Source organism: Crinia signifera, chromosome 6 (genome assembly GCF_055691185.1).
Source record: "Crinia signifera chromosome 6, ASM5569118v1, whole genome shotgun sequence".
Classification (NCBI taxonomy): domain Eukaryota; kingdom Metazoa; phylum Chordata; class Amphibia; order Anura; family Myobatrachidae; genus Crinia; species Crinia signifera.
The window spans coordinates 58,543,634-58,565,677 of record NC_139222.1 but is presented as its reverse complement, the minus strand read 5'-3'; the positions used below and the strand labels follow the sequence as shown (position 1 = coordinate 58,565,677).

Below are 22,044 nucleotides of genomic sequence, written 5' to 3'. Positions count from 1 at the left end.
GATATTAGCAGGGGGTCTTAAATTAAACTACTAAAGAGGCTCAACACTGTTTAGCTGCCAAAAGCAGTTGGAATTGGGCCTAAACAGTGTGGTAAGTCTTTAGGTGATGGCTATTGTGTCTGTTTGACCTCTTCCAAATGTCTGTGCTGGCAATAAAAAGAAAAAGTTTCCAATTTAAATAGCTAGAGAATAAAAACAATTTGCCAGTAATGTGAAAAAACCTACAGCACCTGGTGTTCCCATGTGGTCTCCCACCCAAGTACTAACCAGGCCCAACACTGCTTAGCTTCCAAGATCACACAAGATTGGGCCTATCCAATGTGGTATGGCTGTAGGTGAGTTAAAAGCACTTTATTGCCCTCTTCTACTTCTATCACCAGGTAAGCTAATAAAAAAGTTTCCTAACTGTATTGGCTTACTGAAAAAAATCATGTGTTGGTAATGTAAAAAGACCTACAGGACATGATATTAGCAGGGGGTCTTAAATTAAACTACTAAAGAGGCTCAACACTGTTTAGCTGCCAAAAGCAGTTGGAATTGGGCCTAAACAGTGTGGTAAGTCTTTAGGTGATGGCTATTGTGTCTGTTTGACCTCTTCCAAATGTTTGTACTGGCAATAAAAAGAAAAAGTTTCCAATTTAAATAGCTAGAGAATAAAAACAATTTGCCTGTAATGTGAAAAAACCTACAGCACCTGGTGTTCCCATGTGGTCTCCCACCCAAGTACTAACCAGGACCAACACTGCTTAGCTTCCAAGATCAGGCCTATCCAATGTGGTATGGCTGTAGGTGAGTTAAAAGCACTTGTTTGCCCTCTTCTACTTCTATCACCAGGTAAGCTAATAAAAAAGTTTCCTAACTGTATTGGCTTACTGAAAAAAATCATGTGTTGGTAATGTAAAAAGACCTACAGGACAACATATTAGCAGGGGGTCTTAAATTAAACTACTAAAGAGGCTCAACACTGTTTAGCTGCCAAAAGCAGTTGGAATTGGGCCTAAACAGAGTGGTAAGTCTTTAGGTGATGGCTATTGTGTCTGTTTGACCTCTTCCAAATGTCTGTACTGGCAATAAAAAGAAAAAGTTTCCAATTTAAATAGCTAGAGAATAAAAACAATTTGCCAGTAATGTGAAAAAACCTACAGCACCTGGTGTTGCCATGTGGTCTCCCACCCAAGTACTAACCAGGCCCAACACTGCTTAGCTTCCAAGATCAGACGAGATTGGGCCTATCCAATGTGGTATGGCTGTAGGTGAGATACAAGCACTTTTTTGCCCTCTTCTACTTCTATCACCAGGTAAGATAATACAAAAGTTTCCTAACTGTATTGGCTTACTGAAAAAAATCATGTGTTGGTAATGTAAAAAGACCTACAGGACATGATATTAGCAGGGGGTCTTAAATTAAACTACAAAAGAGGCTCAACACTGTTTAGCTGCAAAAAGCAGTTGGAATTGAGCCTAAACAGTGTGGTAAGTCTTTAGGTGATGGCTATTGTGTCTGTTTGACCTCTTCCAAATGTCTGTGCTGGCAATAAAAAGAAAAAGTTTCCAATTTAAATAGCTAGAGAATAAAAACAATTTGCCTGTAATGTGAAAAAACCTACAGCACCTGGTGTTCCCATGTGGTCTCCCACCCAAGTACTAACTAGGCCCAACACTGCTTAGCTTCCAAGATCAGACGAGATTGGGCCTATCCAATGTGGTATGGCTGTAGGTGAGATACAGGCACTTTTTTGCCCTCTTCTACTTCTATCACCAGGTAAGCTAATACAAAAGTTTCCTAACTGTATTGGCTTACTGAAAAAAATCATGTGTTGGTAATGTAAAAAGACCTACAGGACATGATATTAGCAGGGGGTCTTAAATTAAACTACAAAAGAGGCTCAACACTGTTTAGCTGCCAAAAGCAGTTGGAATTGAGCCTAAACAGTGTGGTAAGTCTTTAGGTGATGGCTAGTGTGTCTGTTTGACCTCTTCCAAATGTCTGTGCTGGCAATAAAAAGAAAAAGTTTCCAATATAAATAGCTAGAGAATAAAAACAATTTGCCGGTAATGTGAAAAAACCTACAGCACCTGGTGTTCCCAGGTGGTCTCCCACCCAAGTACTAACCAGGCCCAACACTGCTTAGCTTCCAAGATCAGACGAGATTGGGCCTATCCAATGTGGTATGGCTGTAGGTGAGATACAGGCATTTTTTTGCCCTCTTCTACTTCTATCACCAGGTAAGCTAATACAAAAGTTTCCTAACTGTATTGGCTTACTGAAAAAAATCATGTGTTGGTAATGTAAAAAGACCTACAGGACATGATATTAGCAGGGGGTCTTAAATTAAACTACAAAAGTGGCTCAACACTGTTTAGCTGCCAAAAGCAGTTGGAATTGAGCCTAAACAGTGTGGTAAGTCTTTAGGTGATGGCTATTGTGTCTGTTTGACCTCTTCCAAATGTCTGTACTGGCAATAAAAAGAAAAAGTTTCCAATTTAAATAGCTAGAGAATAAAAACAATTTGCCAGTAATGTGAAAAAACCTACAGCACCTGGTGTTCCCATGTGGTCTCCCACCCAAGTACTAACCAGGCCCAACACTGCTTAGCTTCCACGATCAGACGAGATTGGGCCTATCCAATGTGGTATGGCTGTAGGTGAGATACAGGCACTTTTTTGCCCTCTTCTACTTCTATCACCAGGTAAGCTAATAAAAAAGTTTTCTAACTGTATTGGCTTACTTAAAAAAATCATGTGTTGGTAATGTAAAAAGACCTACAGGACATGATATTAGCAGGGGGTCTTAAATTAAACTACTAAACAGGCTCAACACTGTTTAGCTGCCAAAAGCAGTTGGAATTGGGCCTAAACAGTGTGGTAAGTCTTTAGGTGATTGCTATTGTGTCTGTTTGACCTCTTCCAAATGTCTGTACTGGCAATAAAAAGAAAAAGTTTCCAATTTAAATAGATAGAGAATAAAAACAATTTGCCTGTAATGTGAAAAAACCTACAGCACCTGGTGTTCCCATGTGGTCTCCCACCCAAGTACTAACCAGGCCCAACACTGCTTAGCTTCCAAGATCAGACGAGATTGGGCCTATCCAATGTGGTATGGCTGTAGGTGAGATACAGGCACTTTTTTGCCCTCTTCTACTTCTATCACCAGGTAAGCTAATAAAAAAGTTTCCTAACTGTATTGGCTTACTGAAAAAAATCATGTGTTGGTAATGTAAAAAGACCTACAGGACATGATATTAGCAGGGGGTCTTAAATTAAACTACTAAAGAGGCTCAACACTGTTTAGCTGCCAAAAGCAGTTGGAATTGGGCCTAAACAGTTTGGTATGTCTTTAGGTGATGGCTATTGTGTCTGTTTGACCTCTTCCAAATGTCTGTGCTGGCAATAAAAAGATAAAGTTTCCTATTTAAATAGCTAGAGAATAAAAACAATTTGCCAGTAATGTGAAAAAACCTACAGCACCTGGTGTTCCCATGTGGTCTCCCACCCAAGTACTAACCAGGCCCAACACTGCTTAGCTTCCAAGATCAGACGAGATTGGGCCTATCCAATGTGGTATGGCTGTAGGTGAGTTAAGGCCACTTTTTTGCCCTCTTCTACTTCTATCACCAGGTAAGCTAATACAAAAGTTTCCTAACTGTATTGGCTTACTGAAAAAAATCATGTGTTGGTAATGTAAAAAGACCTACAGGACATGATATTAGCAGGGGGTCTTAAATTAAACTACAAAAGAGGCTCAACACTGTTTAGCTGCCAAAAGCAGTTGGAATTGAGCCTAAACAGTGTGGTAAGTCTATAGGTGATGGCTATTGTGTCTGTTTGACCTCTTCCAAATGTCTGTGCTGGCAATAAAAAGAAAAAGTTTCCAATATAAATAGCTAGAGAATAAAAACAATTTGCCTGTAATGTGAAAAAACCTACAGCACCTGGTGTTCCCATGTGGTCTCCCACCCAATTACTAACCAGGCCCAACACTGCTTAGTTTCCAAGAACAGACGAGATTGGGCCTATCCAATGTGGTATGGCTGTAGGTGAAATACAGGCACTTTTTTGCCCTCTTCTACTTCTATCACCAGGTAAGCTAATAAAAAAGTTTCCTAACTGTATTGGCTTACTGAAAAAAATCATGTGTTGGTAATGTAAAAAGACCTACAGGACATGATATTAGCAGGGGGTCTTAAATTAAACTACTAAAGAGGCTCAACACTGTTTAGCTGCCAAAAGCAGTTGGAATTGGGGCTAAACAGTGTGGTAAGTCTTTATGTGATGGCTATTGTGTCTGTTTGACCTCTTCCAAATGTCTGTACTGGCAATAAAAAGAAAAAGTTTCCAATTTAAATAGCTAGAGAATAAAAACAATTTACCTGCAATGTGAAAAAACCTACAGCACCTGGTGTTCCCATGTGGTCTCCCACCCAAGTACTAACCAGGCCCAACACTGCTTAGCTTCCAAGATCAGACGAGATTGGGCCTATCCAATGTGGTATGGCTGTGGGTGAGATACAGGCACTTTTTTGCCCTCTTCTACTTCTATCACCAGGTAAGCTAATAAAAAAGTTTCCTAACTGTATTGGATTACTGAAAAAAATCATGTGTTGGTAATGTAAAAAGACCTACAGGACATGATATTAGCAGGGGGTCTTAAATTAAACTACTAAACAGGCTCAACACTGTTTAGCTGCCAAAAGCAGTTGGAATTGGGCATAAACAGTGTGGTAAGTCTTTAGGTGATGGCTATTGTGTCTGTTTGACCTCTTCCAAATGTCTGTACTGGCAATAAAAAGCAAAAGTTTCCAATTTAAATAGCTAGAGAATAAAAACAATTTGCCAGTAATGTGAAAAAACATACAGCACCTGGTGTTCCCATGTGGTCTCCCACCCAAGTACTAACCAGGCCCAACACTGCTTAGCTTCCAAGATCAGACAAGATTGGGCCTATCCATTGTGGTATGGCTGTAGGTGAGTTAAAAGCACTTTTTTGCCCTCTTCTACTTCTATCACCAGGTAAGCTAATACAAAGGTTTCCTAACTGTATTGGCTTACTGAAAAAAATCATGTGTTGGTAATGTAAAAAGACCTACAGGACATGATATTAGCAGGGGGTCTTAAATTAAACTACAAAAGAGGCTCAACACTGTTTAGCTGCCAAAACAGTTGGAATTGAGCCTAAACAGTGTGGTAAGTCTTTAGGTGATGGCTATTGTGTCTGTTTGACCTCTTCCAAATGTCTGTGCTGGCAATAAAAAGAAAAAGTTTCCAATTTAAATAGCTAGAGAATAAAAACAATTTGCCAGTAATGTGAAAAAACCTACAGCACCCAGGTGGTCTCCCACCCAAGTACTAACCAGGCCCAAAACTGCTTAGCTTCCAAGATCAGACGAGATTGGGCCTATCCAATGTGGTATGGCTGTAAGTGAGACACAGGCACTTTTTTGCCCTCTTCTACTTCTATCACCAGGTAAGCTAATAAAAAAGTTTCCTAACTGTATTGGATTACTGAAAAAAATCATGTGTTGGTAATGTAAAAAGACCTACAGGACATGATATTAGCAGGGGTTCTTAAATTAAACTACTAAAGAGGCTCAACACTGTTTAGCTGCCAAAAGCAGTTGGAATTGGGCCTAAACAGTGTGGTAAGTCTTTAGGTGATGGCTATTGTGCCTGTTTGACCTCTTCCAAATGTCTGTACTGGCAATAAAAAGAAAAAGTTTCCAATTTTATTAGCTAGAGAATAAAAACAATTTGCCAGTAATGTGAAAAAACCTACAGCACCTGGTGTTCCCAGGTGGTCTCCCACCCAAGTACTAACCAGGCCCAACACTGCTTAGCTTCCAAGATCACACGAGATTGGGCCTATCCAATGTGGTATGGCTGTAGGTGAGATACAGGCACTTTTTTGCCCTCTTCTACTTCTATCACAAGGTAAGCTAATAAAAAAGTTTCCTAACTGTATTGGCTTACTGAAAAAAATCATGTGTTGGTAATGTAAAAAGACCTACAGGACATGATATTAGCAGGGGGTCTTAAATTAAACTACTAAAGAGGCTCAACACTGTTTAGCTGCCAAAAGCAGTTGGAATTGGGCCTAAACAGTGTGGTAAGTCTTTAGGTGATGGCTATTGTGTCTGTTTGACCTCTTCCAAATGTCTGTACTGGCAATAAAAAGAAAAAGTTTCCAATTTAAATAGCTAGAGAATAAAAACAATTTGCCAGTAATGTGAAAAAACCTACAGCACCTGGTGTTCCCATGTGGTCTCCCACCCAAGTACTAACCAGGACCAACACTGCTTAGCTTCCAAGATCAGGCCTATCCAATGTGGTATGGCTGTAGGTGAGTTAAAAGCACTTGTTTGCCCTCTTCTACTTCTATCACCAGGTAAGCTAATACAAAAGTTTCCTAACTGTATTGGCTTACTGAAAAAAATCATGTGTTGGTAATGTAAAAAGACCTACAGGACATGATATTAGCAGGGGGTCTTAAATTAAACTACAAAAGAGGCTCAACACTGTTTAGCTGAAAAAAGCAGTTGGAATTGAGCCTAAACAGTGTGGTAAGTCTTTAGGTGATGGCTATTGTGTCTGTTTGACCTCTTCCAAATGTCTGTGCTGGCAATAAAAAGAAAAAGTTTCCAATTTAAATAGCTAGAGAATAAAAACAATTTGCCTGTAATGTGAAAAAACCTACAGCACCTGGTGTTCCCATGTGGTCTCCCACCCAAGTACTAACTAGGCCCAACACTGCTTAGCTTCCAAGATCAGACGAGATTGGCCTATCCAATGTGGTATGGCTGTAGGTGAGATACAGGCACTTTTTTGCCCTCTTCTACTTCTATCACAAGGTAAGCTAATAAAAAAGTTTCCTAACTGTATTGGCTTACTGAAAAAAATCATGTGTTGGTAATGTAAAAAGACCTACAGGACATGATATTAGCAGGGGGTCTTAAATTAAACTACAAAAGAGGCTCAACACTGTTTAGCTGCCAAAAGCAGTTGGAATTGGGCCTAAACAGTGTGGTAAGTCTTTAGGTGATGGCTATTATGTCTGGTTGACCTCTTCCAAATGTCTGTATTGGCAATAAAAAGAAAAAGTTTCCAATTTAAATAGCTAGAGAATAAAAACAATTTGCCAGTAATGTGAAAAAACCTACAGCACCTGGTGTTCCCAGGTGGTCTCCCACCCAAGTACTAACCAGGACCAACACTGCTTAGCTTCCAAGATCAGGCCTATCCAATGTGGTATGGCTGTAGGTGAGTTAAAAGCACTTGTTTGCCCTCTTCTACTTCTATCACCAGGTAAGCTAATAAAAAAGTTTCCTAACTGTATTGGCTTACTTAAAAAAAATCATGTGTTGGTAATGTAAAAAGACCTACAGGACATGATATTAGCAGGGGGTCTTAAATTAAACTACTAAACAGGCTCAACACTGTTTAGCTGCCAAAAGCAGTTGGAATTGGGCCTAAACAGTGTGGTAAGTCTTTAGGTGATGGCTATTGTGTCTGTTTGACCTCTTCCAAATGTCTGTGCTGGCAATAAAAAGAAAAAGTTTCCAATATAAATAGCTAGAGAATAAAAACAATTTGCCTGTAATGTGAAAAAACCTACAGCACCTGGTGTTCCCATGTGGTCTCCCACCCAATTACTAACCAGGCCCAACACTGCTTAGCTTCCAAGAACAGACGAGATTGGGCCTATCCAATGTGGTATGGCTGTAGTTGAAATACAGGCACTTTTTTGCCCTCTTCTACTTCTATCACAAGGTAAGCTAATAAAAAAGTTTCCTAACTGTATTGGCTTACTGAAAAAAATCATGTGTTGGTAATGTAAAAAGACCTACAGGACATGATATTAGCAGGGGGTCTTAAATTAAACTACTAAAGAGGCTCAACACTGTTTAGCTGCCAAAAGCAGTTGGAATTGGGCCTAAACAGTGTGGTAAGTCTTTAGGTGATGGCTATTGTGTCTGTTTGACCTCTTCCAAATGTCTGTACTGGCAATAAAAAGAAAAAAAGTTTCCAATTTAAATAGCTAGAGAATAAAAACAATTTGCCTGTAATGTGAAAAAACCTACAGCACCTGGTGTTCCCATGTGGTCTCCCACCCAATTACTAACCAGGCCGAACACTGCTTAGCTTCCAAGATCAGACGAGATTGGGCCTATCCAATGTGGTATGGCTGTAGGTGAGATACAGGCACTTTTTTGCCCTCTTCTACTTCTATCACCAGGTAAGCTAATAAAAAAGTTTCCTAACTGTATTGGCTTACTGAAAAAAAAATCATGTGTTGGTAATGTAAAAAGACCTACAGGACATGATATTAGCAGGGGGTCTTAAATTAAACTACTAAAGAGGCTCAACACTGTTTAGCTGCCAAAAGCAGTTGGAATTGGGCCTAAACAGTGTGGTAAGTCTTTAGGTGATGGCTAGTGTGTCTGTTTGACCTCTTCCAAATGTCTGTGCTGGCAATAAAAAGAAAAAGTTTCCAATTTAAATAGCTAGAGAATAAAAACAATTTGCCAGTAATGTGAAAAAACCTACAGCACCTGGTGTTCCCATGTGGTCTCCCACCCAAGTACTAACCAGGCCCAACACTGCTTAGCTTCCAAGATCAGACGAGATTGGGCCTATCCAATGTGGTATGGCTGTAGGTGAGTTAAATCCACTTTTTTGCCCTCTTCTACTTCTATTACCAGGTAAGCTAATACAAAAGTTTCCTAACTGTATTGGCTTACTGAAAAAAATCATGTGTTGGTAATGTAAAAAGACCTACAGGACATGATATTAGCAGGGGGTCTTAAATTAAACTACAAAAGAGGCTCAACACTGTTTAGCTGCCAAAAGCAGTTGGAATTGAGCCTAAACAGTGTGGTAAGTCTTTAGGTGATGGCTATTGTGTCTGTTTGACCTCTTCCAAATGTCTGTGCTGGCAATAAAAAGAAAAAGTTTCCAATATAAATAGCTAGAGAATAAAAACAATTTGCCTGTAATGTGAAAAAACCTACAGCACCTGGTGTTCCCATGTGGTCTCCCACCCAATTACTAACCAGGCCCAACACTGCTTAGCTTCCAAGAACAGACGAGATTGGGCCTATCCAATGTGGTATGGCTGTAGGTGAAATACAGGCACTTTTTTGCCCTCTTCTACTTCTATCACCAGGTAAGCTAATAAAAAAGTTTCCTAACTGTATTGGCTTACTGAAAAAAATCATGTGTTGGTAATGTAAAAAGACCTACAGGACATGATATTAGCAGGGGGTCTTAAATTAAACTACTAAAGAGGCTCAACACTGTTTAGCTGCCAAAAGCAGTTGGAATTGCGCCTAAACAGTGTGGTAAGTCTTTATGTGATGGCTATTGTGTCTGTTTGACCTCTTCCAAATGTCTGTACTGGCAATAAAAAGAAAAAAAGTTTCCAATTTAAATAGCTAGAGAATAAAAACAATTAGCCTGTAATGTGAAAAAACCTACAGCACCTGGTGTTCCCATGTGGTCTCCCACCCAAGTACTAACCAGGCCCAACACTGCTTAGCTTCCAAGATCAGACGAGATTGGGCCTATCCAATGTGGTATGGCTGTAGGTGAGATACAGGCACTTTTTTGCCCTCTTCTACTTCTATCACCAGGTAAGCTAATAAAAAAGTTTCCTAACTGTATTGGCTTACTGAAAAAAAATCATGTGTTGGTAATGTAAAAAGACCTACAGGACATGATATTAGCAGGGGGTCTTAAATTAAACTACTAAAGAGGCTCAACACTGTTTAGCTGCCAAAAGCAGTTGGAATTGGGCCTAAACAGTGTGGTAAGTCTTTAGGTGATGGCTATTGTGTCTGTTTGACCTTTTCCAAATGTCTGTGCTGGCAATAAAAAGAAAAAGTTTCCAATATAAATAGCTAGAGAATAAAAACAATTTGCCTGTAATGTGAAAAAACCTACAGCACCTGGTGTTCCCATGTGGTCTCCCACCCAATTACTAACCAGGCCCAACACTGCTTAGCTTCCAAGAACAGACGAGATTGGGCCTATCCAATGTGGTATGGCTGTGGGTGAGATACAGGCACTTTTTTGCCCTCTTCTACTTCTATTACCAGGTAAGCTAATACAAAAGTTTCCTAACTGTATTGGCTTACTGAAAAAAATCATGTGTTGGTAATGTAAAAAGACCTACAGGACATGATATTAGCAGGGGGTCTTAAATTAAACTACAAAAGAGGCTCAACACTGTTTAGCTGCCAAAAGCAGTTGGAATTGGGCCTAAACAGTGTGGTAAGTCTTTAGGTGATGGCTATTGTGTCTGTTTGACCTCTTCCAAATGTCTGTGCTGGCAATAAAAAGAAAAAGTTTCCAATTTAAATAGCTAGAGAATAAAAACAATTTGCCAGTAATGTGAAAAAACCTACAGCACCTGGTGTTCCCAGGTGGTCTCCCACCCAAGTACTAACCAGGCCCAACACTGCTTAGCTTCCAAGATCAGACGAAATTGGGCCTATCCAATGTGGTATGGCTGTAGGTGAGATACAGGCACTTTTTTGCCCTCTTCTACTTCTATCACCAGGTAAGCTAATAAAAAAGTTTCCTAACTGTATTGGCTTACTTAAAAAAAATCATGTGTTGGTAATGTAAAAAGACCTACAGGACATGATATTAGCAGGGGGTCTTAAATTAAACTACGAAACAGGCTCAACACTGTTTAGCTGCCAAAAGCAGTTGGAATTGGGCCTAAACAGTGTGGTAAGTCTTTAGGTGATGGCTATTGTGTCTGTTTGACCTCTTCCAAATGTCTGTGCTGGCAATAAAAAGAAAAAGTTTCCAATATAAATAGCTAGAGAATAAAAACAATTTGTCTGTAATGTGAAAAAACCTACAGCACCTGGTGTTCCCATGTGGTCTCCCACCCAATTACTAACCAGGCCCAACACTGCTTAGCTTCCAAGAACAGACGAGATTGGGCCTATCCAATGTGGTATGGCTGTAGTTGAAATACAGGCACTTTTTTGCCCTCTTCTACTTCTATCACCAGGTAAGCTAATACAAAAGTTTCCTAACTGTATTGGCTTACTGAAAAAAATCATGTGTTGGTAATGTAAAAAGACCTACAGGACATGATATTAGCAGGGCGTCTTAAATTAAACTACTAAAGAGGCTCAACACTGTTTAGCTGCCAAAAGCAGTTGGAATTGGGCCTAAACAGTGTGGTAAGTCTTTAGTTGATGGCTATTGTGTCTGTTTGACCTCTTCCAAATGTCTGTACTGGCAATAAAAAGAAAAAGTTTCCAATTTAAATAGCTAGAGAATAAAAACAATTTGCCTGTAATGTGAAAAAACCTACAGCACCTGGTGTTCCCATGTGGTCTCCCACCCAAGTACTAACCAGGCCCAACACTGCTTAGCTTCCAAGATCAGTCGAGATTGGGCCTATCCAATGTGGTATGGCTGTAAGTGAGATACAGGCACTTTTTTGCCCTCTTCTACTTCTATCACCAGGTAAGCTAATAAAAAAGTTTCCTAACTGTATTGGCTTACTGAAAAAAATCATGTGTTGGTAATGTAAAAAGACCTACAGGACATGATATTAGCAGGGGGTCTTAAATTAAACTACTAAAGAGGCTCAACACTGTTTAGCTGCCAAAAGCAGTTGGAATTGGGCCTAAACAGTGTGGTAAGTCTTTAGGTGATGGCTATTGTGTCTGTTTGACCTCTTCCAAATGTCTGTGCTGGCAATAAAAAGAAAAAGTTTCCAATTTAAATAGCTAGAGAATAAAAACAATTTGCCAGTAATGTGAAAAAACCTACAGCACCTGGTGTTCCCATGTGGTCTCCCACCCAAGTACTAACTAGGCCCAACACTGCTTAGCTTCCAAGATCAGACGAGATTGGGCCTATCCAATTTGGTATGGCTGTAGGTGAGATACAGGCACTTTTTTGCCCTCTTCTACTTCTATCACCAGGTAAGCTAATAAAAAAGTTTCCTAACTGTATTGGCTTACTGAAAAAAATCATGTGTTGGTAATGTAAAAAGACCTACAGGACATGATATTAGCAGGGGGTCTTAAATTAAACTACTAAAGAGGCTCAACACTGTTTAGCTGCCAAAAGCAGTTGGAATTGGGCCTAAAACAGTGTGGTAAGTCTTTAGGTGATGGCTATTGTGTCTGTTTGACCTCTTCCAAATGTCTGTACTGGCAAGAAAAAGAAAAAGTTTCCAATTTAAATAGCTAGAGAATAAAAACAATTTGCCAGTAATGTGAAAAAACCTACAGCACCTGGTGTTCCCATGTGGTCTCCCACCCAAGTACTAACCAGGCCCAACACTGCTTCGCTTCCAAGATCAGACGAGATTGGCCCTATCCAATGTGGTATGGCTGTAGGTGAGATACAGGCACTTTTTTGCCCTCTTCTACTTCTATCACCAGGTAAGCTAATACAAAAGTTTCCTAACTGTATTGGCTTACTGAAAAAAATCATGTGTTGGTAATGTAAAAAGACCAACAGGACATGATATTAGCAGGGGGTCTTAAATTAAACTACAAAAGAGGCTCAACACTGTTAAGCTGCCAAAAGCAGTTGGAATTGAGCCTAAACAGTGTGGTAAGTCTTTAGGTGATGGCTAGTGTGTCTGTTTGACCTCTTACAAATGTCTGTGCTGGCAATAAAAAGAAATAGTTTCCAATATAAATAGCTAGAGAATAAAAACAACTTGCCAGTAATGTGAAAAAACCTACAGCACCTGGTGTTCACAGGTGGTCTCCCAGCCAAGTACTAACCAGGCCCAACACTGCTTAGCTTCCAAAATCAGACGTGATTGGGCCTATACAATGTGGTATGGCTGTAGGTGAGATACAGGCACTTTTTTGCCCTCTTCTACTTCTATCACCAGGTAAGCTAATAAAAAAGTTTCCTAACTGTATTGGCTTACTGAAAAAAATCATGTGTTGGTAATGTAAAAAGACCTACAGGACATGATATTAGCAGGGGGTCTCAAATTAAACTACTAAAGAGGCTCAACACTGTTTAGCTGCCAAAAGCAGTTGGAATTGGGCCTAAACAGTGTGGTAAGTCTTTAGGTGATGGCTATTGTGTCTGTTTGACCTCTTCCAAATGTCTGTGCTGGCAATAAAAAGTAAAAGAAAAAGTTTCCAATTTAAATAGCTAAAGAATAAAAACAATTTGCCAGTAATGTGAAAAAACCTACAGCACCTGGTGTTCCCATGTGGTCTCCAACCCAAGTACTAACCAGGCCCAACACTGCTTAGCTTCCAAGATCAGACGAGATTGAGCCTATCCAATGTGGTATGGCTGTAGGTGAGTTAAATTCACTTTTTTGCCCTCTTCTACTTCTATCACCAGGTAAGCTAATACAAAAGTTTCCTAACTGTATTGGCTTACTGAAAAAAATCATGTGTTGGTAATGTAAAAAGACCTACAGGACATGATATTAGCAGGGCGTCTTAAATTAAACTACTAAAGAGGCTCAACACTGTTTAGCTGCCAAAAGCAGTTGGAATTGGGCCTAAACAGTGTGGTAAGTCTTTAGGTGATGGCTATTGTGTCTGTTTGACCTCTTCCAAATGTCTGTACTGGCAATAAAAAGAAAAAGTTTCCAATTTAAATAGCTAGAGAATAAAAACAATTTGCCTGTAATGTGAAAAAACCTACAGCACCTGGTGTTCCCATGTGGTTTCCCTCCCAAGTACTAACCAGGCCCAACACTGCTTAGCTTCCAAGATCAGGCCTATCCAATGTGGTATGGCTGTAAGTGAGATACAGGCACTTTTTTGCCCTCTTCTACTTCTATCACCAGGTAAGCTAATAAAAAAGTTTCCTAACTGTATTGGATTACTGAAAAAAATCATGTGTTGGTAATGTAAAAAGACCTACAGGACATGATATTAGCAGGGGTTCTTAAATTAAACTACTAAAGAGGCTCAACACTGTTTAGCTGCCAAAAGCAGTTGGAATTGGGCCTAAACAGTGTGGTAAGTCTTTAGGTGATGGCTATTGTGCCTGTTTGACCTCTTCCAAATGTCTGTACTGGCAATAAAAAGAAAAAGTTTCCAATTTTAATAGCTAGAGAATAAAAACAATTTGCCAGTAATGTGAAAAAACCTACAGCACCTGGTGTTCCCATGTGGTCTCCCACCCAAGTACTAACCAGGCCCAACACTGCTTAGCTTCCAAGATCACACGAGATTGGGCCTATCCAATGTGGTATGGCTGTAGGTGAGTTAAAAGCACTTTTTTGCCCTCTTCTATTTCTATCACCAGGTAAGCTAATACAAAAGTTTCCTAACTGTATTGGCTTACTGAAAAAAATCATGTGTTGGTAATGTAAAAAGACCTACAGGACATGATATTAGCAGGGGGTCTTAAATTAAACTACAAAAGAGGCTCAACAATGTTTAGCTGCCAAAAGCAGTTGGAATTGAGCCTAAACAGTGTGGTAAGTCTTTAGGTGATGGCTATTGTGTCTGTTTGACCTCTTCCAAATGTCTGTGCTGGCAATAAAAAGAAAAAGTTTCCAATTTAAATAGCTAGAGAATAAAAACAATTTGCCAGTAATGTGAAAAAACCTACAGCACCTGGTGTTCCCAGGTGGTCTCCCACCCAAGTATTAACCAGGCCCAACACTGCTTAGCTTCCAAGATCAGAAGAAATTGGGCCTATCCAATGTGGTATGGCTGTAGGTGAGATACAGGCACTTTTTTGCCCTCTTCTACTTCTATCACCAGGTAAGCTAATAAAAAAGTTTCCTAACTGTATTGGCTTACTTAAAAAAAATCATGTGTTGGTAATGTAAAAAGACCTACAGGACATGATATTAGCAGGGGGTCTTAAATTAAACTACTAAACAGGCTCAACACTGTTTAGCTGCCAAAAGCAGTTGGAATTGGGCCTAAACAGTGTGGTAAGTCTTTAGGTGATGGCTATTGTGTCTGTTTGACCTCTTCCAAATGTCTGTACTGGCAATAAAAAGAAAAAGTTTCCAATTTAAATAGCTAGAGAATAAAAACAATTTGCCTGTAATGTGAAAAAACCTACAGCACCTGGTGTTCCCATGTGGTCTCCCACCCAAGTACTAACCAGGCCCAACACTGCTTAGCTTCCAAGATCAGACGAGATTGGGCCTATCCAATGTGGTATGGCTGTAGGTGAGATACAGGCACTTTTTTGCCCTCTTCTACTTCTATCACAAGGTAAGCTAATAAAAAAGTTTCCTAACTGTATTGGCTTACTGAAAAAAATCATGTGTTGGTAATGTAAAAAGACCTACAGGACATGATATTAGCAGGGGGTCTTAAATTAAACTACTAAAGAGGCTCAACACTGTTTAGCTGCCAAAAGCAGTTGGAATTGGGCCTAAACAGTGTGGTAAGTCTTTAGGTGATGGCTATTGTGTCTGTTTGACCTCTTCCAAATGTCTGTACTGGCAATAAAAAGAAAAAGTTTCCAATTGAAATAGCTAGAGAATAAAAACAATTTGCCAGTAATGTGAAAAAACCTACAGCACCTGGGCCCTTATTCTGATTGATGCGGACTTTACCGCGTTCTTACGGATAGCGTCTTTACGGCGTCTGCGCATGCGTGGAGAACGCTACGCGCATGTGCCACGCCTTGACTCGGTACCAGTTCGGACAAAGCCCGTCCAAAACTGGTCCCCGCAATCAGTCGGGAAATAGGGGCGTATTATGGGCGTCATGCGGAATGACACATGGGCGTAGTTTCAAAGTGGGCAAAACGGGGCGGAAACATGGGCGGACACGGGGGAGTACACTTATGTTGGGGGGCGTACATTCGGAAACCACTCCGAATGCACGCGAGCAAAAAGGGCAGAAATGTGCGGTGTCCACAAGTGTACTATTGCTTTGCGGACACCACTCGTTCATGCGGTAGGCGAACGTACGCCTAATGACTACAACCATTAACACCTGAACCCAATACAATCTACTCCTTTACTCATTACTCACTAATAGGACGCTTGTCAGTGCTTTAATTGAAACCATTGCTGCTTCAAGGAAACCTTAGTAATCCCCCACATATGCTGTACTTGTCCCACACTTAAAAACTGCTAACAATTGACATGACAGAATATTAATACTAGCAATACACATGTGTATTCGACATGTACTCATGAAACCACACATTTTGGGTAAAGTAAACACATTTATTTATATTCATGTCACACTCAATGCCACTGTCATGCAATGACCATAAAATTAAACATCAAAACTATAAACAACATGCCAGGAATGCAGCAAAATAAATAATAATAAAACACAAATATAATAGCACACAGATGGACTCCAGCACCTCCTATGTGCCACTGCACATGTAGCCAGTGGGAAATGAGGAGGCTGCTGGCCCTTCTACAGCAGGGCAAGCTGCACCTGACCATTCTCCAGCAGGGCACCCTACACCTGGCCCTTCTGCAGCAGGCCAACCTGCAGCTGGCTCATATGCACCATCAGCAGACTCATTTGGAACACAACCGGGGACCGGGGGTCGTTAATAAAATTCTTTATGCAAGTTCACAGTTGTTGGTTTTATTTGCACTTTAAATAGTATATGTGTAGATTGTTTATAATCTTTTACACAGGGTGTAATACAAAGCATTGCACTTACATTGCTGTAAGGGTTAATGTGTGCAATGCATGTGTTAGGCATGCTTGTAAGGATATATTGGAATCTAATTGATTCCATTTCCAAATAAGCAGTTTTTTATGAGGATAGGTAATTGAATAAGTGGGTCATGTGATGTCTTGCAGAAGATACTTCATAGTGGGTTGTTTGGCGTAAATACTCCGCTTACGTGCGGTAGCACCGCTTGGCTCCCGGTCGGATGCGGTATTCCCGAGCATACTCTGTAATACTCTGTAATACCGTGCCGAATCGGAGTGTTTCTCCCGCACACGCATGGTTTGTATGTCGTCCGTAAACACGCCCTGTTCTTAAAGAGTGAGTCCGTCCGAATGCGGAGGACACGTGGGCGTTTCTACGGACGATGGCCGCACGCGGCAAAACACCGTGGCGTGCGGACCGCTCCGTAAGAATGCGGGAATTTCCGCACAGATCAGAATAAGGGCCCTGGTGTTCCCATGTGGTCTCCCACCCAAGTACTAACCAGGACCAACACTGCTTAGCTTCCCAGATCAGGCCTATCCAATGTGGTATGGCTGTAGGTGAGTTAAAAGCACTTGTTTGCCCTCTTCTACTTCTATCACCAGGTAAGCTAATACAAAAGTTTCCTAACTGTATTGGCTTACTGAAAAAAATCATGTGTTGGTAATGTAAAAAGACCTACAGGACATGATATTAGCAGGGGGTCTTAAATTAAACTACAAAAGAGGCTCAACACTGTTTAGCTGAAAAAAGCAGTTGGAATTGAGCCTAAACAGTGTGGTAAGTCTTTAGGTGATGGCTATTGTGTCTGTTTGACCTCTTCCAAATGTCTGTGCTGGCAATAAAAAGAAAAAGTTTCCAATTTAAATAGCTAGAGAATAAAAACAATTTGACTGTAATGTGAAAAAACCTACAGCACCTGGTGTTCCCATGTGGTCTCCCACCCAAGTACTAACTAGGCCCAACACTGCTTAGCTTCCAAGATCAGACGAGATTGGGCCTATCCAATGTGGTATGGCTGTAGGTGAGATACAGGCACTTTTTTGCCCTCTTCTACTTCTATCACAAGGTAAGCTAATAAAAAAGTTTCCTAACTGTATTGGCTTACTGAAAAAAATCATGTGTTGGTAATGTAAAAAGACCTACAGGACATGATATTAGCAGGGGGTCTTAAATTAAACTACAAAAGAGGCTCAACACTGTTTAGCTGCCAAAAGCAGTTGGAATTGGGCCTAAACAGTGTGGTAAGTCTTTAGGTGATGGCTATTGTGTCTGTTTGACCTCTTCCAAATGTCTGTGCTGGCAATAAAAAGTAAAAGAAAAAGTTTCCAATTTAAATAGCTAAAGAATAAAAACAATTTGCCAGTAATGTGAAAAAACCTACAGCACCTGGTGTTCCCATGTGGTCTCCAACCCAAGTACTAACCAGGCCCAACACTGCTTAGCTTCCAAGATCAGACGAGATTGAGCCTATCCAATGTGGTATGGCTGTAGGTGAGTTAAATTCACTTTTTTGCCCTCTTCTACTTCTATCACCAGGTAAGCTAATACAAAAGTTTCCTAACTGTATTGGCTTACTGAAAAAAATCATGTGTTGGTAATGTAAAAAGACCTACAGGACATGATATTAGCAGGGCGTCTTAAATTAAACTACTAAAGAGGCTCAACACTGTTTAGCTGCCAAAAGCAGTTGGAATTGGGCCTAAACAGTGTGGTAAGTCTTTAGGTGATGGCTATTGTGTCTGTTTGACCTCTTCCAAATGTCTGTACTGGCAATAAAAAGAAAAAGTTTCCAATTTAAATAGCTAGAGAATAAAAACAATTTGCCTGTAATGTGAAAAAACCTACAGCACCTGGTGTTCCCATGTGGTTTCCCTCCCAAGTACTAACCAGGCCCAACACTGCTTAGCTTCCAAGATCAGGCCTATCCAATGTGGTATGGCTGTAAGTGAGATACAGGCACTTTTTTGCCCTCTTCTACTTCTATCACCAGGTAAGCTAATAAAAAAGTTTCCTAACTGTATTGGATTACTGAAAAAAATCATGTGTTGGTAATGTAAAAAGACCTACAGGACATGATATTAGCAGGGGTTCTTAAATTAAACTACTAAAGAGGCTCAACACTGTTTAGCTGCCAAAAGCAGTTGGAATTGGGCCTAAACAGTGTGGTAAGTCTTTAGGTGATGGCTATTGTGCCTGTTTGACCTCTTCCAAATGTCTGTACTGGCAATAAAAAGAAAAAGTTTCCAATTTTAATAGCTAGAGAATAAAAACAATTTGCCAGTAATGTGAAAAAACCTACAGCACCTGGTGTTCCCATGTGGTCTCCCACCCAAGTACTAACCAGGCCCAACACTGCTTAGCTTCCAAGATCACACGAGATTGGGCCTATCCAATGTGGTATGGCTGTAGGTGAGTTAAAAGCACTTTTTTGCCCTCTTCTATTTCTATCACCAGGTAAGCTAATACAAAAGTTTCCTAACTGTATTGGCTTACTGAAAAAAATCATGTGTTGGTAATGTAAAAAGACCTACAGGACATGATATTAGCAGGGGGTCTTAAATTAAACTACAAAAGAGGCTCAACAATGTTTAGCTGCCAAAAGCAGTTGGAATTGAGCCTAAACAGTGTGGTAAGTCTTTAGGTGATGGCTATTGTGTCTGTTTGACCTCTTCCAAATGTCTGTGCTGGCAATAAAAAGAAAAAGTTTCCAATTTAAATAGCTAGAGAATAAAAACAATTTGCCAGTAATGTGAAAAAACCTACAGCACCTGGTGTTCCCAGGTGGTCTCCCACCCAAGTATTAACCAGGCCCAACACTGCTTAGCTTCCAAGATCAGAAGAAATTGGGCCTATCCAATGTGGTATGGCTGTAGGTGAGTTAAAAGCACTTGTTTGCCCTCTTCTACTTCTATCACCAGGTAAGCTAATACAAAAGTTTCCTAACTGTATTGGCTTACTGAAAAAAATCATGTGTTGGTAATGTAAAAAGACCTACAGGACATGATATTAGCAGGGGGTCTTAAATTAAACTACAAAAGAGGCTCAACACTGTTTAGCTGAAAAAAGCAGTTGGAATTGAGCCTAAACAGTGTGGTAAGTCTTTAGGTGATGGCTATTGTGTCTGTTTGACCTCTTCCAAATGTCTGTGCTGGCAATAAAAAGAAAAAGTTTCCAATTTAAATAGCTAGAGAATAAAAACAATTTGCCTGTAATGTGAAAAAACCTACAGCACCTGGTGTTCCCATGTGGTCTCCCACCCAAGTACTAACTAGGCCCAACACTGCTTAGCTTCCAAGATCAGACGAGATTGGGCCTATCCAATGTGGTATGGCTGTAGGTGAGATACAGGCACTTTTTTGCCCTCTTCTACTTCTATCACAAGGTAAGCTAATAAAAAAGTTTCCTAACTGTATTGGCTTACTGAAAAAAATCATGTGTTGGTAATGTAAAAAGACCTACAGGACATGATATTAGCAGGGGGTCTTAAATTAAACTACAAAAGAGGCTCAACACTGTTTAGCTGCCAAAAGCAGTTGGAATTGGGCCTAAACAGTGTGGTAAGTCTTTAGGTGATGGCTATTATGTCTGGTTGACCTCTTCCAAATGTCTGTATTGGCAATAAAAAGAAAAAGTTTCCAATTTAAATAGCTAGAGAATAAAAACAATTTGCCAGTAATGTGAAAAAACCTACAGCACCTGGTGTTCCCATGTGGTCTCCCACCCAAGTACTAACCAGGCCCAACACTGCTTAACTTCCAAGATCAGACGAGATTGGGCCTATCCAATGTGGTATGGCTGTAGGTGAGATACAGGCACTTTTTTGCCCTCTTCTACTTCTATTACCAGATAAGCTAATACAAAAGTTTCCTAACTGTATTGGCTTACTGAAAAAAATCATGTGTTGGTAATGTAAAAAGACCTACAGGACATGATATTAGCAGGGGGTCTTAAATTAAACTACAAAAGAGGCTCAACACTGTTTAGCTGCCAAAAGCAGTTGGAATTGGGCCTAAACAGTGTGGTAAGTCTTTAGGTGATGGCTATTGTGTCTGTTTGACCTCTTCCAAATGTCTGTGCTGGCAATAAAAAGAAAAAGTTTCCAATTTAAATAGCTAGAGAATAAAAACAATTTGCCAGTAATGTGAAAAAACCTACAGCACCTGGTGTTCCCAGGTGGTCTCCCACCCAAGTACTAACCAGGCCCAACACTGCTTAGCTTCCAAGATCAGACGAAATTGGGCCTATCCAATGTGGTATGGCTGTAGGTGAGATACAGGCACTTTTTTGCCCTCTTCTACTTCTATCACCAGGTAAGCTAATAAAAAAGTTTCCTAACTGTATTGGCTTACTTAAAAAAAATCATGTGTTGGTAATGTAAAAAGACCTACAGGACATGATATTAGCAGGGGGTCTTAAATTAAACTACTAAACAGGCTCAACACTGTTTAGCTGCCAAAAGCAGTTGGAATTGGGCCTAAACAGTGTGGTAAGTCTTTAGGTGATGGCTATTGTGTCTGTTTGACCTCTTCCAAATGTCTGTACTGGCAATAAAAAGAAAAAGTTTCCAATTGAAATAGCTAGAGAATAAAAACAATTTGCCTGTAATGTGAAAAAACCTACAGCACCTGGTGTTCCTATGTGGTCTCCCACCCAAGTACTAACCAGGCCCAACACTGCTTAGCTTCCAAGATCAGACGAGATTGGGCCTATCCAATTTGGTATGGCTGTAGGTGAGATACAGGCACTTTTTTGCCCTCTTCTACTTCTATCACCAGGTAAGCTAATAAAAAAGTTTGCTAACTGTATTGGCTTACTGAAAAAAATCATGTGTTGGTAATGTAAAAAGACCTACAGGACATGATATTAGCAGGGGGTCTTAAATTAAACTACTAAAGAGGCTCAACACTGTTTAGCTGCCAAAAGCAGTTGGAATTGGGCCTAAACAGTGTGGTAAGTCTTTAGGTGATGGCTATTGTGTCTGTTTGACCTCTTCCAAATGTCTGTACTGGCAATAAAAAGAAAAAGTTTCCAATTTAAATAGCTAGAGAATAAAAACAATTTGCCAGTAATGTGAAAAAACCTACAGCACCTGGTGTTCCCATGTGGTCTCCCACCCAAGTACTAACCAGGCCCAACACTGCTTAGCTTCCAAGATCAGACGAGATTGGCCCTATCCAATGTGGTATGGCTGTAGGTGAGATACAGGCACTTTTTTGCCCTCTTCTACTTCTATCACCAGGTAAGCTAATACAAAAGTTTCCTAACTGTATTGGCTTACTGAAAAAAATCATGTGTTGGTAATGTAAAAAGACCAACAGGACATGATATTAGCAGGGGGTCTTAAATTAAACTACAAAAGAGGCTCAACACTGTTAAGCTGCCAAAAGCAGTTGGAATTGAGCCTAAACAGTGTGGTAAGTCTTT

The 22,044-nt window shown here is 40.2% G+C and overlaps 28 non-coding genes and 14 pseudogenes across 28 annotated transcripts; all 42 read right to left on the bottom strand.

The window, feature by feature from the left end:
- Positions 1–218: 218 nt before the first annotated feature.
- LOC146017101 (5S ribosomal RNA) lies at positions 219–337 on the bottom strand. Its single transcript, XR_014449975.1, has one exon. It is a non-coding gene; the product is annotated as a 5S ribosomal RNA (ribosomal RNA).
- Positions 338–682: 345 nt separating this feature from the next.
- Positions 683–791, bottom strand: LOC146011605 (5S ribosomal RNA; annotated as a pseudogene).
- Positions 792–1,136: 345 nt separating this feature from the next.
- LOC146016959 (5S ribosomal RNA) lies at positions 1,137–1,255 on the bottom strand. The gene has a single exon (XR_014449837.1). It is a non-coding gene; the product is annotated as a 5S ribosomal RNA (ribosomal RNA).
- A 345-nt stretch (positions 1,256–1,600) lies between these two features.
- LOC146015833 (5S ribosomal RNA) lies at positions 1,601–1,719 on the bottom strand. The gene has a single exon (XR_014448742.1). It is a non-coding gene; the product is annotated as a 5S ribosomal RNA (ribosomal RNA).
- A 345-nt stretch (positions 1,720–2,064) lies between these two features.
- LOC146014098 (5S ribosomal RNA) lies at positions 2,065–2,183 on the bottom strand. The gene has a single exon (XR_014447054.1). It is a non-coding gene; the product is annotated as a 5S ribosomal RNA (ribosomal RNA).
- A 345-nt stretch (positions 2,184–2,528) lies between these two features.
- Positions 2,529–2,647, bottom strand: LOC146016636 (5S ribosomal RNA). The gene has a single exon (XR_014449520.1). It is a non-coding gene; the product is annotated as a 5S ribosomal RNA (ribosomal RNA).
- A 345-nt stretch (positions 2,648–2,992) lies between these two features.
- LOC146012711 (5S ribosomal RNA) lies at positions 2,993–3,111 on the bottom strand. Its single transcript, XR_014445789.1, has one exon. It is a non-coding gene; the product is annotated as a 5S ribosomal RNA (ribosomal RNA).
- Positions 3,112–3,456: 345 nt separating this feature from the next.
- On the bottom strand, positions 3,457–3,575 carry LOC146012700 (5S ribosomal RNA). The gene has a single exon (XR_014445788.1). It is a non-coding gene; the product is annotated as a 5S ribosomal RNA (ribosomal RNA).
- A 345-nt stretch (positions 3,576–3,920) lies between these two features.
- Positions 3,921–4,039, bottom strand: LOC146010388 (5S ribosomal RNA; annotated as a pseudogene).
- Positions 4,040–4,384: 345 nt separating this feature from the next.
- Positions 4,385–4,503, bottom strand: LOC146015593 (5S ribosomal RNA). The gene has a single exon (XR_014448510.1). It is a non-coding gene; the product is annotated as a 5S ribosomal RNA (ribosomal RNA).
- A 345-nt stretch (positions 4,504–4,848) lies between these two features.
- Positions 4,849–4,967, bottom strand: LOC146010579 (5S ribosomal RNA; annotated as a pseudogene).
- A 799-nt stretch (positions 4,968–5,766) lies between these two features.
- LOC146014581 (5S ribosomal RNA) lies at positions 5,767–5,885 on the bottom strand. Its single transcript, XR_014447530.1, has one exon. It is a non-coding gene; the product is annotated as a 5S ribosomal RNA (ribosomal RNA).
- A 345-nt stretch (positions 5,886–6,230) lies between these two features.
- Positions 6,231–6,339, bottom strand: LOC146011604 (5S ribosomal RNA; annotated as a pseudogene).
- Positions 6,340–6,684: 345 nt separating this feature from the next.
- On the bottom strand, positions 6,685–6,802 carry LOC146010982 (5S ribosomal RNA; annotated as a pseudogene).
- Positions 6,803–7,147: 345 nt separating this feature from the next.
- On the bottom strand, positions 7,148–7,256 carry LOC146011558 (5S ribosomal RNA; annotated as a pseudogene).
- A 346-nt stretch (positions 7,257–7,602) lies between these two features.
- LOC146011064 (5S ribosomal RNA) lies at positions 7,603–7,721 on the bottom strand (annotated as a pseudogene).
- Positions 7,722–8,068: 347 nt separating this feature from the next.
- LOC146011002 (5S ribosomal RNA) lies at positions 8,069–8,187 on the bottom strand (annotated as a pseudogene).
- A 347-nt stretch (positions 8,188–8,534) lies between these two features.
- Positions 8,535–8,653, bottom strand: LOC146012689 (5S ribosomal RNA). Its single transcript, XR_014445787.1, has one exon. It is a non-coding gene; the product is annotated as a 5S ribosomal RNA (ribosomal RNA).
- Positions 8,654–8,998: 345 nt separating this feature from the next.
- LOC146010397 (5S ribosomal RNA) lies at positions 8,999–9,117 on the bottom strand (annotated as a pseudogene).
- Positions 9,118–9,464: 347 nt separating this feature from the next.
- LOC146012678 (5S ribosomal RNA) lies at positions 9,465–9,583 on the bottom strand. Its single transcript, XR_014445783.1, has one exon. It is a non-coding gene; the product is annotated as a 5S ribosomal RNA (ribosomal RNA).
- Positions 9,584–9,929: 346 nt separating this feature from the next.
- On the bottom strand, positions 9,930–10,048 carry LOC146011139 (5S ribosomal RNA; annotated as a pseudogene).
- Positions 10,049–10,393: 345 nt separating this feature from the next.
- On the bottom strand, positions 10,394–10,512 carry LOC146014649 (5S ribosomal RNA). The gene has a single exon (XR_014447597.1). It is a non-coding gene; the product is annotated as a 5S ribosomal RNA (ribosomal RNA).
- Positions 10,513–10,858: 346 nt separating this feature from the next.
- LOC146011063 (5S ribosomal RNA) lies at positions 10,859–10,977 on the bottom strand (annotated as a pseudogene).
- Positions 10,978–11,322: 345 nt separating this feature from the next.
- On the bottom strand, positions 11,323–11,441 carry LOC146016639 (5S ribosomal RNA). The gene has a single exon (XR_014449523.1). It is a non-coding gene; the product is annotated as a 5S ribosomal RNA (ribosomal RNA).
- Positions 11,442–11,786: 345 nt separating this feature from the next.
- On the bottom strand, positions 11,787–11,905 carry LOC146010274 (5S ribosomal RNA). The gene has a single exon (XR_014444789.1). It is a non-coding gene; the product is annotated as a 5S ribosomal RNA (ribosomal RNA).
- Positions 11,906–12,251: 346 nt separating this feature from the next.
- Positions 12,252–12,370, bottom strand: LOC146017087 (5S ribosomal RNA). The gene has a single exon (XR_014449961.1). It is a non-coding gene; the product is annotated as a 5S ribosomal RNA (ribosomal RNA).
- Positions 12,371–12,715: 345 nt separating this feature from the next.
- Positions 12,716–12,834, bottom strand: LOC146010371 (5S ribosomal RNA; annotated as a pseudogene).
- Positions 12,835–13,185: 351 nt separating this feature from the next.
- Positions 13,186–13,304, bottom strand: LOC146010292 (5S ribosomal RNA). Its single transcript, XR_014444807.1, has one exon. It is a non-coding gene; the product is annotated as a 5S ribosomal RNA (ribosomal RNA).
- Positions 13,305–13,649: 345 nt separating this feature from the next.
- On the bottom strand, positions 13,650–13,758 carry LOC146011680 (5S ribosomal RNA; annotated as a pseudogene).
- Positions 13,759–14,103: 345 nt separating this feature from the next.
- LOC146015044 (5S ribosomal RNA) lies at positions 14,104–14,222 on the bottom strand. The gene has a single exon (XR_014447977.1). It is a non-coding gene; the product is annotated as a 5S ribosomal RNA (ribosomal RNA).
- Positions 14,223–14,567: 345 nt separating this feature from the next.
- On the bottom strand, positions 14,568–14,686 carry LOC146017536 (5S ribosomal RNA). Its single transcript, XR_014450405.1, has one exon. It is a non-coding gene; the product is annotated as a 5S ribosomal RNA (ribosomal RNA).
- A 346-nt stretch (positions 14,687–15,032) lies between these two features.
- LOC146012667 (5S ribosomal RNA) lies at positions 15,033–15,151 on the bottom strand. The gene has a single exon (XR_014445780.1). It is a non-coding gene; the product is annotated as a 5S ribosomal RNA (ribosomal RNA).
- Positions 15,152–17,524: 2,373 nt separating this feature from the next.
- On the bottom strand, positions 17,525–17,643 carry LOC146015832 (5S ribosomal RNA). Its single transcript, XR_014448741.1, has one exon. It is a non-coding gene; the product is annotated as a 5S ribosomal RNA (ribosomal RNA).
- A 351-nt stretch (positions 17,644–17,994) lies between these two features.
- LOC146010290 (5S ribosomal RNA) lies at positions 17,995–18,113 on the bottom strand. The gene has a single exon (XR_014444805.1). It is a non-coding gene; the product is annotated as a 5S ribosomal RNA (ribosomal RNA).
- Positions 18,114–18,458: 345 nt separating this feature from the next.
- Positions 18,459–18,567, bottom strand: LOC146011679 (5S ribosomal RNA; annotated as a pseudogene).
- Positions 18,568–18,912: 345 nt separating this feature from the next.
- LOC146015043 (5S ribosomal RNA) lies at positions 18,913–19,031 on the bottom strand. The gene has a single exon (XR_014447976.1). It is a non-coding gene; the product is annotated as a 5S ribosomal RNA (ribosomal RNA).
- Positions 19,032–19,376: 345 nt separating this feature from the next.
- LOC146017535 (5S ribosomal RNA) lies at positions 19,377–19,495 on the bottom strand. Its single transcript, XR_014450404.1, has one exon. It is a non-coding gene; the product is annotated as a 5S ribosomal RNA (ribosomal RNA).
- A 345-nt stretch (positions 19,496–19,840) lies between these two features.
- Positions 19,841–19,959, bottom strand: LOC146015830 (5S ribosomal RNA). The gene has a single exon (XR_014448739.1). It is a non-coding gene; the product is annotated as a 5S ribosomal RNA (ribosomal RNA).
- A 345-nt stretch (positions 19,960–20,304) lies between these two features.
- On the bottom strand, positions 20,305–20,423 carry LOC146010997 (5S ribosomal RNA). The gene has a single exon (XR_014444894.1). It is a non-coding gene; the product is annotated as a 5S ribosomal RNA (ribosomal RNA).
- Positions 20,424–20,768: 345 nt separating this feature from the next.
- LOC146014648 (5S ribosomal RNA) lies at positions 20,769–20,887 on the bottom strand. Its single transcript, XR_014447596.1, has one exon. It is a non-coding gene; the product is annotated as a 5S ribosomal RNA (ribosomal RNA).
- Positions 20,888–21,233: 346 nt separating this feature from the next.
- LOC146017174 (5S ribosomal RNA) lies at positions 21,234–21,352 on the bottom strand. Its single transcript, XR_014450046.1, has one exon. It is a non-coding gene; the product is annotated as a 5S ribosomal RNA (ribosomal RNA).
- A 345-nt stretch (positions 21,353–21,697) lies between these two features.
- LOC146016238 (5S ribosomal RNA) lies at positions 21,698–21,816 on the bottom strand. The gene has a single exon (XR_014449135.1). It is a non-coding gene; the product is annotated as a 5S ribosomal RNA (ribosomal RNA).
- Between the last annotated feature and the right edge of the window lie 228 nt (positions 21,817–22,044).